This window comes from Sturnus vulgaris, chromosome 3, assembly GCF_052056855.1.
Source record: "Sturnus vulgaris isolate bStuVul1 chromosome 3, bStuVul1.hap1, whole genome shotgun sequence".
NCBI classification, from domain to species: domain Eukaryota; kingdom Metazoa; phylum Chordata; class Aves; order Passeriformes; family Sturnidae; genus Sturnus; species Sturnus vulgaris.
Genome location: NC_142245.1, coordinates 27,526,678 through 27,540,516, shown reverse-complemented (window position 1 = coordinate 27,540,516; position 13,839 = coordinate 27,526,678).

Genomic DNA, 13,839 nt, shown 5'->3' with positions numbered 1-13,839 from the left:
CCTCTCCCAGCTGAAAATTAGCTTTACTGTTATTACTTTGGCCTTGCTTAAAAAAAAATTTTCCTTCCTGGCTAGGTGAAGGGGATCCTGGTCTTCCTTCTTTTTGAACAAGCATTCTTTGGCAAGATTCTTTGTGTGGTCAGGAAGAAATATAAGTGTCTCTAGGAGTATTGTTGAATGTATGAGGTCTGTCAGTCATCTTGAACACATAACTGTTGAACATCCTGAACAGTTGAAAAGAATCCCTGAAATATCAGTAATGCTCCTTAAATCAAGTACAACAGGTATGTCTTGAAATGAATTTGAAAAGTTCATCTTCCATTTTCTGTGAGTATCAAAAGCAAAGATATTGAAGCATAACAGTGTCTAAATTTGCCCTAGCTTGTTCTTGGTGTCAGATACTCAGTAGAATGACTCAGTTATTTCAGACAACTGCACTGAATTTCAGTACTTAAGTTATCTAAGAATTAGATAAATCTAATATTCTTCTGGTACTGTTTGTGAAGTAAGCCAAGTTGATTACCATATAAGAGGAACTCATTGATTTTTAAGTTTTCATTTAGAAATATGTGTCTTTTATCTTTATAGTATCTTTGCCTGCACTACCAACATTTCAGTGAATGTCCCTATGGTGAGCAGTACCTCACTATCAGACTTTATAAATTCACTCATGCCTGTGTCTCTACAGCACTTTGGAGCCTTGTAGCTTGTTCATACTATACAGTGGAACAGGGTTTAGGGATTCCAACGAACAACACTCAGCAACCAGATAGAAAGTGACCCCATGTGTCTCAGTTAAATAATCCATCCATTTTCATACAGAAAAGATGGCTGTTGTCATATGGTATTAGCCCCAACATTTTCTTTACAGTACTGTGGATGTGCCCATATGGGCAGGTGGTACCTGAAACATTCCACTGGCATAATTCTGCCCCTCAGACTGCAACCCTCTGCACTAAGCTCTGTCCCTTTTTACACCAAAGCAGCAGCTAGTCAGATGGGGTCCTGAGCTGGGGTGAAAGCTTTGGATACTCTTATAAAATGGGGTAGTAAAGACCTGGTTGTTGAAACTGAAAAATACATTAAGCATCCAACTGAATTTCCTCATTGTTCCTTATTCTTACTAATAAAAACTTGGCAAAGCAGTGGTGTATCTGCTTTTCTGAAGTTTTTGTCCTAAAATCTAGGGATTAAAGTCAGCGATGAAGGTTTGTATGACTACAAAGAACATCTTTGCTCCATGTTTTCAGATGAACTGTCCCCTGCCTGATTAAGTGTCAGGACTGTAGCTGGACTGCAAGATGCTGAAATTCATTTCTGCCCCAATATGTTTAGTGCTCATTTTCAGGCATAAGCCTGCAGATAAAATCAGTTCAAAACCTGTAACTCAACATGGCAGAGAGATTTCAGGGCAGCCTACCTGTCTGGACATTAGTGGTGAAAAAGCCCTTTGAAGTCACAGACGGCCAATAAAAATGCAGCTGGCATTCAAATCTTAAACGACTCCAGCACTGAGCTTTTACATTTCTGGTACTTCAGTGAAGGCTGAAAATTTTCAGAACACTGGTCCACAGTAAGCTTGTGAACCCTACAGTATGACCAAACTTCATCATGCTTGTTTTCTTGCCAATAAAAAACAATTTGTGGGAAGCTCTGTGCTGCTGTCTTGCCCAGGGACAAGCAATGCAAGATCCTGCATGGTTTCCTCTCTGCAGGACAGGACACCATGATGAAGAGCTCCAGAAGATCTGTTTGTGCCAAGACTGGACAGTCACCCAGGAAGGGAAGAGTGAAATTCCTGCAGATGTCTCAGAAGTGGGATCAAGCATTTCACAGGCTGATACAAGTGAGTATTTTGGAATCATAGAACATTAGAATCGTTTAGGTTGGAAAAGACCTCAAAGATCACAAAGTCCAGCCCTGAACCCACCACTTCTAAGTCCACCACTAAACAGTGTTTCTAGGTGCTACATCCATTTGTAAATTGCCTGACCTTTCCCTTTCTGCAGGGTGGCTCTGTGAGGCCACAAAAGGTCAGGAGGGAGCTGAGCTCCACTTCTCTTGGCCTGCAGGGGGAACTGGAAGAGCTGGTATGTTCTGTCTCTGTTTTGACCCCTTGGTGGATGCAAATTCTTTCCAGAGCCTTATACAGCCTCTAGCAAAATGATACAGGGGTTTCTGAGTTTACTGGCAAAACTGGAATGCAAAGATGGATGAATTAAGTTGGTATGGCTGGCAGTCAAATAAAATGCAAAATAGCCCCCCAGCTTTCTGAATTATCCATGTTAATTCGTTCTTGAATGAGAAAAAATTAAGATAGTTCTTAAGGGTACCTAATGTGTCTAAGTTAATTTTTCCTCCGTATTTGATAGAATTTAATGTGTCTTGTCCTAATCCTGGATGGAGTTTAAATACTATGTTTCTGTCTTATAAAGGTATTTCAGGGAATCCCAAGCAGCCTTCTTTTTCCTGTGGACAGGTTTAAGGGTGGATGATGGGGGCAGTGGGCAAGAGTGAGGACATAAAGTTGTTCTTTTGTTGTAACAGGATCATGCTATGGAAATGGTTGACAACCGCTGCAATTGGATTTTACAGGGAAATTCGAATTATCACAGTAAAAAAGAACCCAGTTTTGCATTTACAAATCCTGAAATAGCATGTCATGGCTGTAAGCACTGAGCATTGCCTGTGCTTGGCCTCAGGTTAAGCTAATTTGGAGGAATGATAGATAGAATTTTATTGCTGATATTTGGTTCGTTTGGGGTTTTGGGTTTTTTTTGACAGCTGTTAGCAGCTGCTTCATGGTTTGGAGGGTTAGAAGTAGCCTGAGCAGAGCTAGACCTGTGAGCAGAGTTCAGGTACAGCAGGAGTCAAAGATGGACGAGGCTGTGCCACTTTCTCTCTGAGCAGCCCCATATGTGTGTGAGTGAGCAGTGCAGTCAGTTTACTTGAGCAACCCTGCCCATGCCAGGGGGTTTGGAATGAGATGATCTCTAAGATCCCTTCCAACACAAACCATTCTATGATTCTATGATTTCCAGATAATTTATGCTTTTATCCAACTATAGAGCACATAATAAAAAAAAACCAACCCTCCTTAAAAATGTTTGCAGATGTTCTCCTCTGGCTTATTTTCTTTCAATTTGCAAACTTCCTGTGTTTCCCATGTAGTTCGGAGCTCTTTCTTTGACAAAGAAAGGACGTTTGAAATGTTCTAGCTACTTCTGCACCTCGCAAGTAAGGTCAGCTTCAGCTTAGCACAGTTCTGATGGGGAAAATCTCTTCAGACTGTGTTAAAACCTCACCTGATTATATTCTAGTTTTGAGTAGTCTGAAAAAATTATAGAAGAAAAATCGAGCATTGCTAATTAGAAATGGTATGCTTTGCTAGCCTGGTAAAATCTTGCTATTCTAAATAAATGCATCAAACATTGGATTAGGAGTGTAGAAAAGCATACATGTTCAAATCTTAAACACATCATAATTTTAAGTGTCCACAAGTGTTTAAAAAGTGTTGGTAGGAATGAGCACATATATCCATTCACTAGTTAAATATCATAACCTGTTTCTTTTCTAAACACATGCGCAAGGGAACAGAACACATTTAAGATGTTAAACACATTGACATGTTTACAATGTGTTGCAAGAGAGTGTTTAACTTCTTGCGCTCCAAAGCTAAACACTTTGGAATTAGAGGGTTTACTAATTCTGCTTTTATTCAATGTGACTATCACTTACTGACACTTATTGGATAAAGTTTGAATGGATTCAGAGATTTAAAAAATTAATCTGAGAGGGAGGAACATTCTGGCTTTGGAATCATAAGAAAAAAAGATGTGAGTTAATAGTTTGCAGTATTCTGTTGCTTATGCATATGTCCCAGTGAGCAAATAACTAAAAAAAAAATTGACCTGGGATTTATGAACTGTCCCATATCGGGTTCATGTAAATACTAGTACTGATCATTAGTTCAAATTAGAATTCATTTACAAGGTGCACTGAAAATAAGCCTTAAAAAAAAAAAGTCAAGTCTTAAGTTAAACACTATCTCATTGGCCTCCCAGGTCACAAAACTAACTGTAGGATTCCTGGATCACAAGAGTTGGCACGACAGTGCTGCAAGGGCAGGGTGGGGAAGGGAGGACTGCTAACCTCTTCAGGCAGCATATTTAAAGGACACTCTTCTGACCTGGTTTTCTGTTTTGTTGACCCAGATGTGAGGCTTTATGCAGTTTAACTTCCAGTTACGGTGGAACCAAAGTTACTTGAACCTGATTTGCATGGAAGTTTGCTGGGGGACACTGGGCTGAAGCCCTTTTGATGATGAAGATGCACTGTGCCCTTTCTGATGCGAGCTTCCTGGAGCTCGGTGCAATGCTGGGCAGGAGCAGAAGCTGCAGATTGGTGACTTGTCAGATGTCACACACAGGCCAAGGAGTTCAGTCACACTGCAGGGCATGGCATGGTTACCTGCACTGACTCCAGGTGTAAAATGAACTAACAGAAAACCGGAGTGAAAGCATGGAGCTCTTTAAACCCATCAGAAATGGGAACTCTCCAGAAACATAGAGGGTAGCTGAAGTGGCTTAAGCAGCACTTTGCTGGAGCTTTAGGCAACAGGTGCCCTGGAGAGGGAAGGCAATTAGAAGATAACCTTGTTGCTGATATCGTTTCTCATCTTTTTCACGGGTTTAATGTAACTTGGGCAGAGAAGGCTAACTATTGCTCTGTATAGCACACATTTGGGAAGTGCTGCATTCCAAAGTGCCCCTCCTCCCAACAAAGGGAATGATGTATTTCAAATGGAGATTATGAAAACGAAATTGAAAAATCAGTGTAACTGATCTAAGGTTAAGAGCTACATTTGGGAAGCTAAGGCTCATTTAAACTGATGATGGATGCTCTCACATGAGGGATCCATCCAGCTGTGATGCCTGGTTTTCTTCCTATAGCTATAGTGTGTATTCTTGGTGAGACACAAGGTAACTCGGGGTCTAATAGAAAAATTCAGGATTATAAGGTTAAAAGCTGGTTCCAAAGGCAACAGAAAACAATGGATAGCAGGATAAGCCTAGCATGGTGAGGGGTTGATTACAAAATGCTTAAAATTCCAAAGGAGCTCTTCATAGGAGCAGCAAGCAGTATTGCAGCAAGAAAAGGACTTTCATCTGAGAGTAAATGAATATTTTAAATTCTGTGTCGGATGCAGGTGCATGAGGTAAAACCACACTTGTGTAATACCAGAAAAAAAGGAACATAACTTTTGGTTAAGAGGAAAGCTAGTCTCACATGGCAGTCTTCAGAAAATGAAAACTAGTAGTAAATAATAACTTGGAAAACTGCAATTTATTAAAAGAGAGGCGGGGAAACACAGTTACTGAAAGTGTGTCTAAGCTTTTGTTTCATGGAGAGAGTGTCATCACTCCAGTGGTCAGGAATACAATTTTCTCGAATAAAATTGGAGACTAGGTGTATATGAGCCTGTAAAAATAAGCTGTGGTCAAAGCACTCATGCTGCTGATGCATACACACACAAATTTCTGTCACTTCTCTCCTTCATGGAAATGTGGGAATTCTTTTGAGACACACAGATGTTAATTGCACAGTGAATTACAAATCAGGGAGAGATTTGGTGTTACAGAGACTTGTACATGTATATATGCGAATATCTGCCACTTCTAGTTCAACTTCAAGTTAAATAAGGACTGATGTTACACCTGCAGAGAATGGGACTTAGAGCCCAAAGGTAGGAATTTTTTTTACAGGAAAATGTGTAGGAAAAAACATATTAAGGTAATTTAAGGATTGGAAGACCTCAGAGAAAGGCCAAAAATGCTTTTTACTGGCCTCAAATAACAGTCACTGAGGAAGTTGTTCATGCCTATCTCTGATGTTAGAAATACAAACCAAGTGAAGTGGCCTGTGTCGATGGTCTAGGAAAAACTGGTTCCTGAAGCAAAGTAGGTGGGTTTGTTTGCCTTGGCTAAGAGAAGCTACACATGTGTTCTAGAATATAAGTCTGCTTTGATGTGATGGCTTTACTACTGGGTGTACCTGAGCAGAAGGCTGTGTGCTTTGATTGCATTTTCATTAGATACAGTAGGTATAACACCTAGGTATAACCTGACTGAGCCATGGCTTGTTCATCCCTAAAGTGCAACCACTGCTCCACGTTATTCCCAGTCTCCAGGCTGGTACAAGTAAGTACTAGCACAATAAAGCTTCTGCTAAAAAGGATTCCAGGGTCAGGTTCCAGCAGGTGTTTAGCAGAGCAGAAGGGCAGGATGGTGCTAGTGAAGGATGAGGTTGTCTCCACTGACATAGAACACTTGCCTTCACTGACATGAAGCATCGGAAACAAGTGACAGTGCCACCAGAGGTTTGCCAAATGTATGGAGAGACAATGTGGCAAAGCAAAAACTTGTAATTCAAGACCCCTGAATCAACATGTTTTCTTTGAAAAGAGATCCCCACTATATCCACCATAGTGACAGTAGGCAGTGGTGTTGCTTTCAGTTGGCACATTCAGCAGAGAGGAATAATCAAACACTCTTCCTAGCACTAGGAAGGAGGAAAGAAAGGATAAATGGAGCAGGATGAGGCAGCCTGACCCAGGCAGCTGATGCACACCAATTTTACAAGGAAGATGGAGTCTATGTTGTTTGGGTGGATTGTGTGTTTGCCCCATGAGCAACAACAGGAATTCAAACATAGGATGGCAAAAACCTTTCTCAGACTCTTGGGCTCACACTGTTTACTGAACAGCTTGATGTTTATGCTTTGGGCAAAGCAGTGAAAACAGAAACCTCGCACTTACCTGGCACAGCCTGCTACTGCTTCTTGCATCTTGTGACTTTCTGATGTTTGTTCTGTTTTCTCCTTTTCTGAGAACTCTTTTTGCAGAGGGCAGATCATGAGTGATTGGTATTTGCTGAGCCTTAATCCACTGAGTTTTAGGTCAATTCAATATTTAATTACAGCATCCTTTGGTTAATGGCAGTGCCCAGCTAGTCCTACTCTCTCTGGAGACACATCTGATCTAATATTTCCTTACTCAAGAGAAACATTGGAACAATGTTGGTCAGGCTTCATCTATTCGGCCTTCAAGAGCTTGCCTTGGGTTTGCGAGAGGATGCTGAAACCTGTCCCTGGATGCTTAGCAGCTGGTAGTCACTGTGACATGCTGTCAAAGGTTTTGGTATCACCAGAAACCCTACTTTTTTTTTTTCTTCGTACTCTTTTCAGGTATTTCTGCTGGCACAGAATTGATAACAGGTGCAAATCTATATAAAGAAGCATATGGGAAACTTTTGGTTCAGTGGAAGATTTTCTAGTAGGAAATGTGTCAGTGACACTGCTAATTAAGTTGTTACTTTCATCTCCTACACTGTTTGCCTGTATAACGAGTTTGAAGGAAACTTTAGCATCTAAACATATGGGCATAATTTTGGGAAGCAAAAGGTTATGTGTATCAATACAGAACAATGTGGATGATGTTTAAAGCCGGTGGGGATGACAGACTTGCTAGTAGTCAGCAGGATTAATTTCCGAGGAAGCAAGGGAGCTGTGATTTTTTTCTTTGCCTCAGCAAAATTAAAGCAGTAGAAATGCATTACAAGAATCATTAGCTTCCCGAGTTTCATGATTTTCCTGAATCTGCACATTATCTTTCTATGGAGAAGGGCATTTGTGTGAGTGAAGAAGGGAATGGAAAGGAGTATAACAACTCGAAGTTAATTCCTTACAGTTAATTATGCGAGCCAAAGAATTGTATTTCCCCTCAAGACCATAAGGCTAGATCTCCAGGAAGTTATAAGACAGGTCCCATTTATCTGATTTTTCATTTTATAACTTTGAATTATTACCAATTACTATCTATTCCTCCTTAATGTAATTTGTTATGTAAATATTTTTAATTATTTACCTCTGGTTTACTGTTGACTTGATGGTAAGGTCTGAGGTCTTTTTGGTTGAAGTTTTTCCCTCTCCAAAATGTATCATGGCTCTTAGGACTCTTAGTAGGCTCTGCTAAAGCAGACTGAAGTTCTTTAATCATGGATTTAAGTGGAACTGAGACTGGACTCATCTGTGACTCTCTCTGTTTACCCTCATGATTGTTCTATTTCTGAGCACAGAAATGGCACGTTTCCAATCATTGCCCATTCAGAAGGGATGAGAGAGAAATAGAAAAGGACAAAGCAGGATATGAAGGGAAGACATAGGAAACCTGAGCTCACTTCCTTACTCTGCATCAGGCATCCTATGATGTGTGGGCAAATAACATTTTCCCTCTCTATCTTCCTTCCTGCAGGTTGGCAATAACACTGCTGTGTTGCCCCCAGAGGAGCACTGTGAGAATAAACTTTTAACAGCTATGCAATGCTTTGAAGACACTATGGTGGAGGACAGGTAAACAAAACATCTACAGGAGACATTTCTATGCTTCCCTCCAGTCCTTAGTGACATTAAGAGTTGGTCTCTGTGCACAAAATCAGAAGTCCTTTGATCCTGGTGGCTGTGCATGGAGGCAACAGATGGGAGTTTCATTGTCTGCTTCATTCTGTGGCCTCTGCAGGCACCTTTTCTGTGGAGGCTGTCCTTTGGGGCTGGTTACGATTTGCTCCCTGAAAGTTTCTGACTGGTGTCTTCATGATGCCTGCAAGCTGTTTGCTTTTCCCTTCCCAGTATAGTTTTGTGTTCCATTTCTGTTTTCCTAATGCCACCTTTTTCAGGCTCTTTTCTTCATGTCTCTCTTCATGGCATAATTGTTTTTCACCCAGCCGCTGATCCTCCCCTTTGAAGGGGGCAGAGCATTGTCTGTTCATGTGCTGGCCGCCCTTGCTGCCTGGAGGAATGGCTCTGCTGCAGTTCTGGGGCTGTACCACAGCAGAGCTGTCCCTGTGTGAGATGCTGCCTCTCCTGACTCATGTGTGTGCACACAGGCACTACCAGAGCTGTACACAAGCCAAGAGATGCACATGTTGGCTCTCACATGTGTGTTAGCAGCACCTTCTCCACTGGTAGAGTGTGGTGCCGTGATGAACTGATCTTGGGTCAGCAAAACCTCCTGGTGTATCAGGGAGAAGGCTTCAACTGAGGTGGATTCACAGCTCCCATTCACTGTGCAGTTCCCCAAATATATATCTCAGCACAGCTGTGGCTGTGCATCACAGCCCTGTGCAGAGGAAGATTTGTTATGAAACCCCAGAGCACTAGAAGTTAGATAGCCACCTTCACTTTTGTCACATCCTTAATCACTTTCTACCCATACACATTACTTGGGCATTTTTTGGCTTTAAACCATTTATGGTCCTCTCTGGACTAAGTGCCTTTCCACTCCATTTATGTCACAGCAGGACACTTCATAATCTCAAGTTACATATTTTTCTCTGCTCCACAAGTGGTTTGGGTGTCATTTACACTCATCCAACAATTTACAGCCATTCTCTTATTGGCATGGGTTCAGCTCCCAGCTAATCAGTGCATAGGATTCAAACACAATTCCAAAGAGCTTGCATGGAGCTAAGGAAAGCAGCGATGGGTCGTTATTTCAGTAGCCTGTTACCGTGAATATAATGTCCTGTAACGTATAGGAAAATTAACAGAGAGTAAAAGACATAAATTGTGTACAAAATACTCCCAACATAAATTCCTTTTGAACTGCTCATTTCACTCTTATACAACCTCGGGTAACTTGACCTTCTTAATTGCCATATTTACAGTAGAAATTTGACACTGGACTGATTGCAAATGTATTTCTAATGGATTTTCCCCGGAGATATTTCATCAAAATCTGGTGAGAACATTTTCATTGCTTTTTGTATTACTTATAAAAAAGCTCTTCTTAGAAGCAGTAAGTTTTAACAAAAAAAATTGTTTGCCTTTTCTTCCCTTGTGTTTCCTTTCTGGACTTTGTGTTTTTGGAATTAATTGTAATAATAATGGTATAAGCAGCTTGTTCCAGGAGACTCCTAATTTTTAAAAAGTGACTCATAGTACATGGGGCCTTCAATTCAGGAGTCCTTTAAGGTGACAGTCAATCAGTGTGAATAAATAAGTAAAATAAAATTAATTAAATAATGGAGAAACCTGAAGGTGAGGAATTGCAGCATTAAGACATTATTCTGTACCCTTTGAGGATACAGGGCTGAGTTTGTCCCCATCAACCTGAGTGAAAAAGTCTTCTCCTGCTGGGAGCTCTGGGGGAGCCTTGTGCTGTGACACTGGAGAGTGCCAAAAATATAGAGGCAGAGAAGGGTGGGTATTGGTACTAGTAGCAGCAACACAATTGGGTAGACTCAAGCTGTTACACACCAAACCTGTGTAGGGCCAAATTTGGCTCTCAGCTTGCCTTGTAAAACCAGAAGATTTACCATTTTCCCCAATAAAATTCCCACAGGCTTACACAAACAACGTAGCCATATCACTGAGACCAGAATTTGGCTCCACTGCCAGAAGTGAGAAGCTCATACTGAGCTTTGTTTGAGCTGTTGTTGCTACAGCTTCCAAAGAGGTAAAAAGAAAGAGTGAAAATTACAGAATTATGTAAAACACAAAATATATCTGGCTATGGCTAGGAACCTGTTGTTATGTAAGATTTTTTTTTTCCAAAATGTTTTTACTGATATGTGTGAATCCCCCTATATATATTAATTTATTCTTTATTATCTCTCCTAGAAAGATCCACAACCCCTTTTTCTTTAAAATCCTATTTGATGTCTAATTCTCTTTTTTAATCTCAGTCCACATCATTCATGTCAATCCTAAAGAAGTCTTAACTGACACAGTATTGTGAGGTTAAACACTGTGAGAACTTGAGACAACTAGAAATCATTAAATTCGAAAACAAGCTATAAAAAATGTTATTGTTACTAATGTAGTTATCAAAATATTTGAGAGGTAAATATTTAAACAATATGCTTGCTCTGATATTAAGATTAATAAATATTCTTAATTTTACAATTTAAAGCTGAATAAAATCCAACGTGCATTTCTTGAAACAAATATATCTTCAATATAATTCAGGGAAGTATGTTCTATTGAATATACGTACACTACTTCACCTTTCAGAGTTTCTGGAGAAGAAATGGTTATTAAACACTGATCATAAGATAAATGTCTTCCATCAAATAGGACCATCCCGTAATGAGAGCTTCTTCAAATTTATTAAGACAGCTGGAGGGATTCCTGTAACAGGATCCTGGGATAAAGCCCACAGCTCAATTCTATGTATGGATATTTCCCTAACTTCCGATTTTCAAAAAATTGTTTCAAATGTGAAAGCCCAACCTTAAAAAGTGTGAAGTGTTTGCCGGAAATGTGCACAGCACCTCCAATCCAATCTGGCTCAGCTGCTCACAAATTACTCTGGATTCAGGAACTGGGAACTGTGCAGTAGCTGGCTATTTCAATAACAAAAGCCTGTTGGGGAAAAACTGTACTGAGAGATTCTTTAATCATAATAATGTTTTAAGACTTCCTTTTCAGGCCTGCAAATTAAAATTATTAACCTCTTTGTAAAACTTGAAAATAAATAGATATATGACTCCTTGGGTTTTATAAGTTTTAATATTAATTTTAGCACAATAAATGAAGATGATTCCAGGATGGTGGAAATAAATATTGGGATATTTTTTAAGTGAAAGGAAGTAAAATATGTGCATAAAGATCTGTATCTGCTAATCAGGTTTCTGACTGCTTGAGATCTAATTTACTGCTATTTCACTGCAGTGTTTACTGAAATACTATTAAGAAATCCACTCAATGCCTTTGATTAAGAGCAGTCAAACAGATACTAGCAGCAAACTTTCTTATTTTTTGATGATTCAAATGAAGAAATACAGGTTCACTGAACAGGGTGGAATTACCAGAGTTCAGGATTTTTCCCCTCCTTTCATGTAGGGGTTGTGATCATATTTTCTGTTTTCTGCAATCTTAGATTAATGGATAATCTTGGCTCACCAAGGACTGTACTCTGGGTATTTCCTTCCCTGCTGACCGTGTCATCTGGTGTGTTTGTGCAGCCCTGCTGTGACTTGCTCACATGCTGGATAAACAAACTTTTTTTCTCATTTTCTTTCTTCGCTCTCCTTGTCTCTGAAAGGTCCCTTTAACTTGACTGGAGCCATGGAATGGATCTGCACATACTGTTGTAGAGCTTGGTGCTGGATTATAATGTTATACAAGTCTTGTACTGCTGATACGACCTTTTCTCATCCACATTTGTAACAAGTTCAGCAGGCAAGTAAATGGTTCATGACAGTAAATCTTGTTCACAAGCATCTTTTCTCTGAGAATCTGTAATAGTTTGGTGGTAAGTTTAGGAGAAATTATCTCCGAAACTCAAGACTGAACCAAACCCCAAAACCGTAGGAGTGGAAAAGTCTTTGGACTGTTGCCATTTTAGAAAGGAAGAATATGGGTCAGTGTTCATGCTTCAGGATAGATTGGATAGATACTGTGTGCTAGAAGGAAGTATGCTTATAAAGGATTTTCCATAGTTATAAGCTAAGCATAAAAAATAAAGTTATTCTACCCTACAGCATTATAAATTCAGCTGCTTGGAGAAACTCTAAACCGGTGACACTGGTCATGCAAGTTGCCTCGTCATGTTCAGTATTTCTAAATTATTAGAAAATGCCAAAGAAGGAGAGATTGTCAGGTTATTTAGAATAAAACAATTAAAAGCAATTTCCGCCCCCCTTGCTCCTGAGGCTCCTTCCTGTCTCTGAGTTAATCGTGTTTTTAAGTTTAAGAAACTGGTTGTGACAGATGAACCCCATGCACAGTTGTGCATGTGGATGTGTGTGCACACAGACACTCATGGACCTCTGAAGCATGCAAGGAAATGTGATTTTTGCATCGCATGCTTTCCTTGGGTAAGAAATACCAAACCAAGGCAGTATTAGCTGGACATTATTTCTACAGCTGTATCATATATGTGATTAGCAGTGAAGGTGTTAGTTCAGGAACCTGAAGGGAATTTTCTGTGCAGCAAAGAGAGAGTGTAAGGACCAGAAAGCAGAGCTGTCCTACACTGACTCACTGCTTGTTTTAACTTTCTTTAGGCACTTACAAGAGTCTGACAGATTTCTTCCTTTTCAAGCTACACCAGGCGTTTTTTGTGGCAAGTTTGTTGGTAAAGATGCTCCTAAGAGGTAGGTTTTGTAGTGCCTGGAAATAACTAGCAAGGAATGGAATAAATATCATGCTAAAAGACTGCTGCATGGGGATGTTTGCTAATTTGTGAAAAGACTTTGGTCACAGCTGGACAAGTGAATCAGACTTTGTTGCTTTATCTGGGAAGCAAGAGATTCACTCTCCAGACCATCCTGTTCCTCGCTGAGGATGATGCTTCTTGTTTTGAGCCTAACAGTGAAGTGAGGGAACAAGACTATGTATTAATTACAGAAGAAAAGAAGGACCTCTAGCCTTGCCTGGGAGCTGTAGCCTTTCAGCACTTTGATGGATACAGGGGTGATTTTCTTACACTTCAAGGCTGAATTTTCAGCTGTGTTTCAGGTTTTAGAAAAATAGTAATTTTAATTTGGAAATCACCTCACAGAGTTGTCCCAGCTCTCAGTTGCCCTCCCTTGTCCTCAAGAGCCTCTTTTCCCCTAGGATAATTTCACCAATTAAAATTTAATTTAAATTTAGGATCTGATTATCCTCTGGTAAAGTCAAGGGAAGCTTAGCACTGACATGCAGCCAGAAACCCTGTGTTTTGCAGCAGGAGGTCTTATAAATATTTGCATGTAATAAATAGTTATTTATGTATCTCTAATTAACATGCAATGTGCCTTCATTAATTGTCATTTCAGGATACAAAATCTGTTCCCA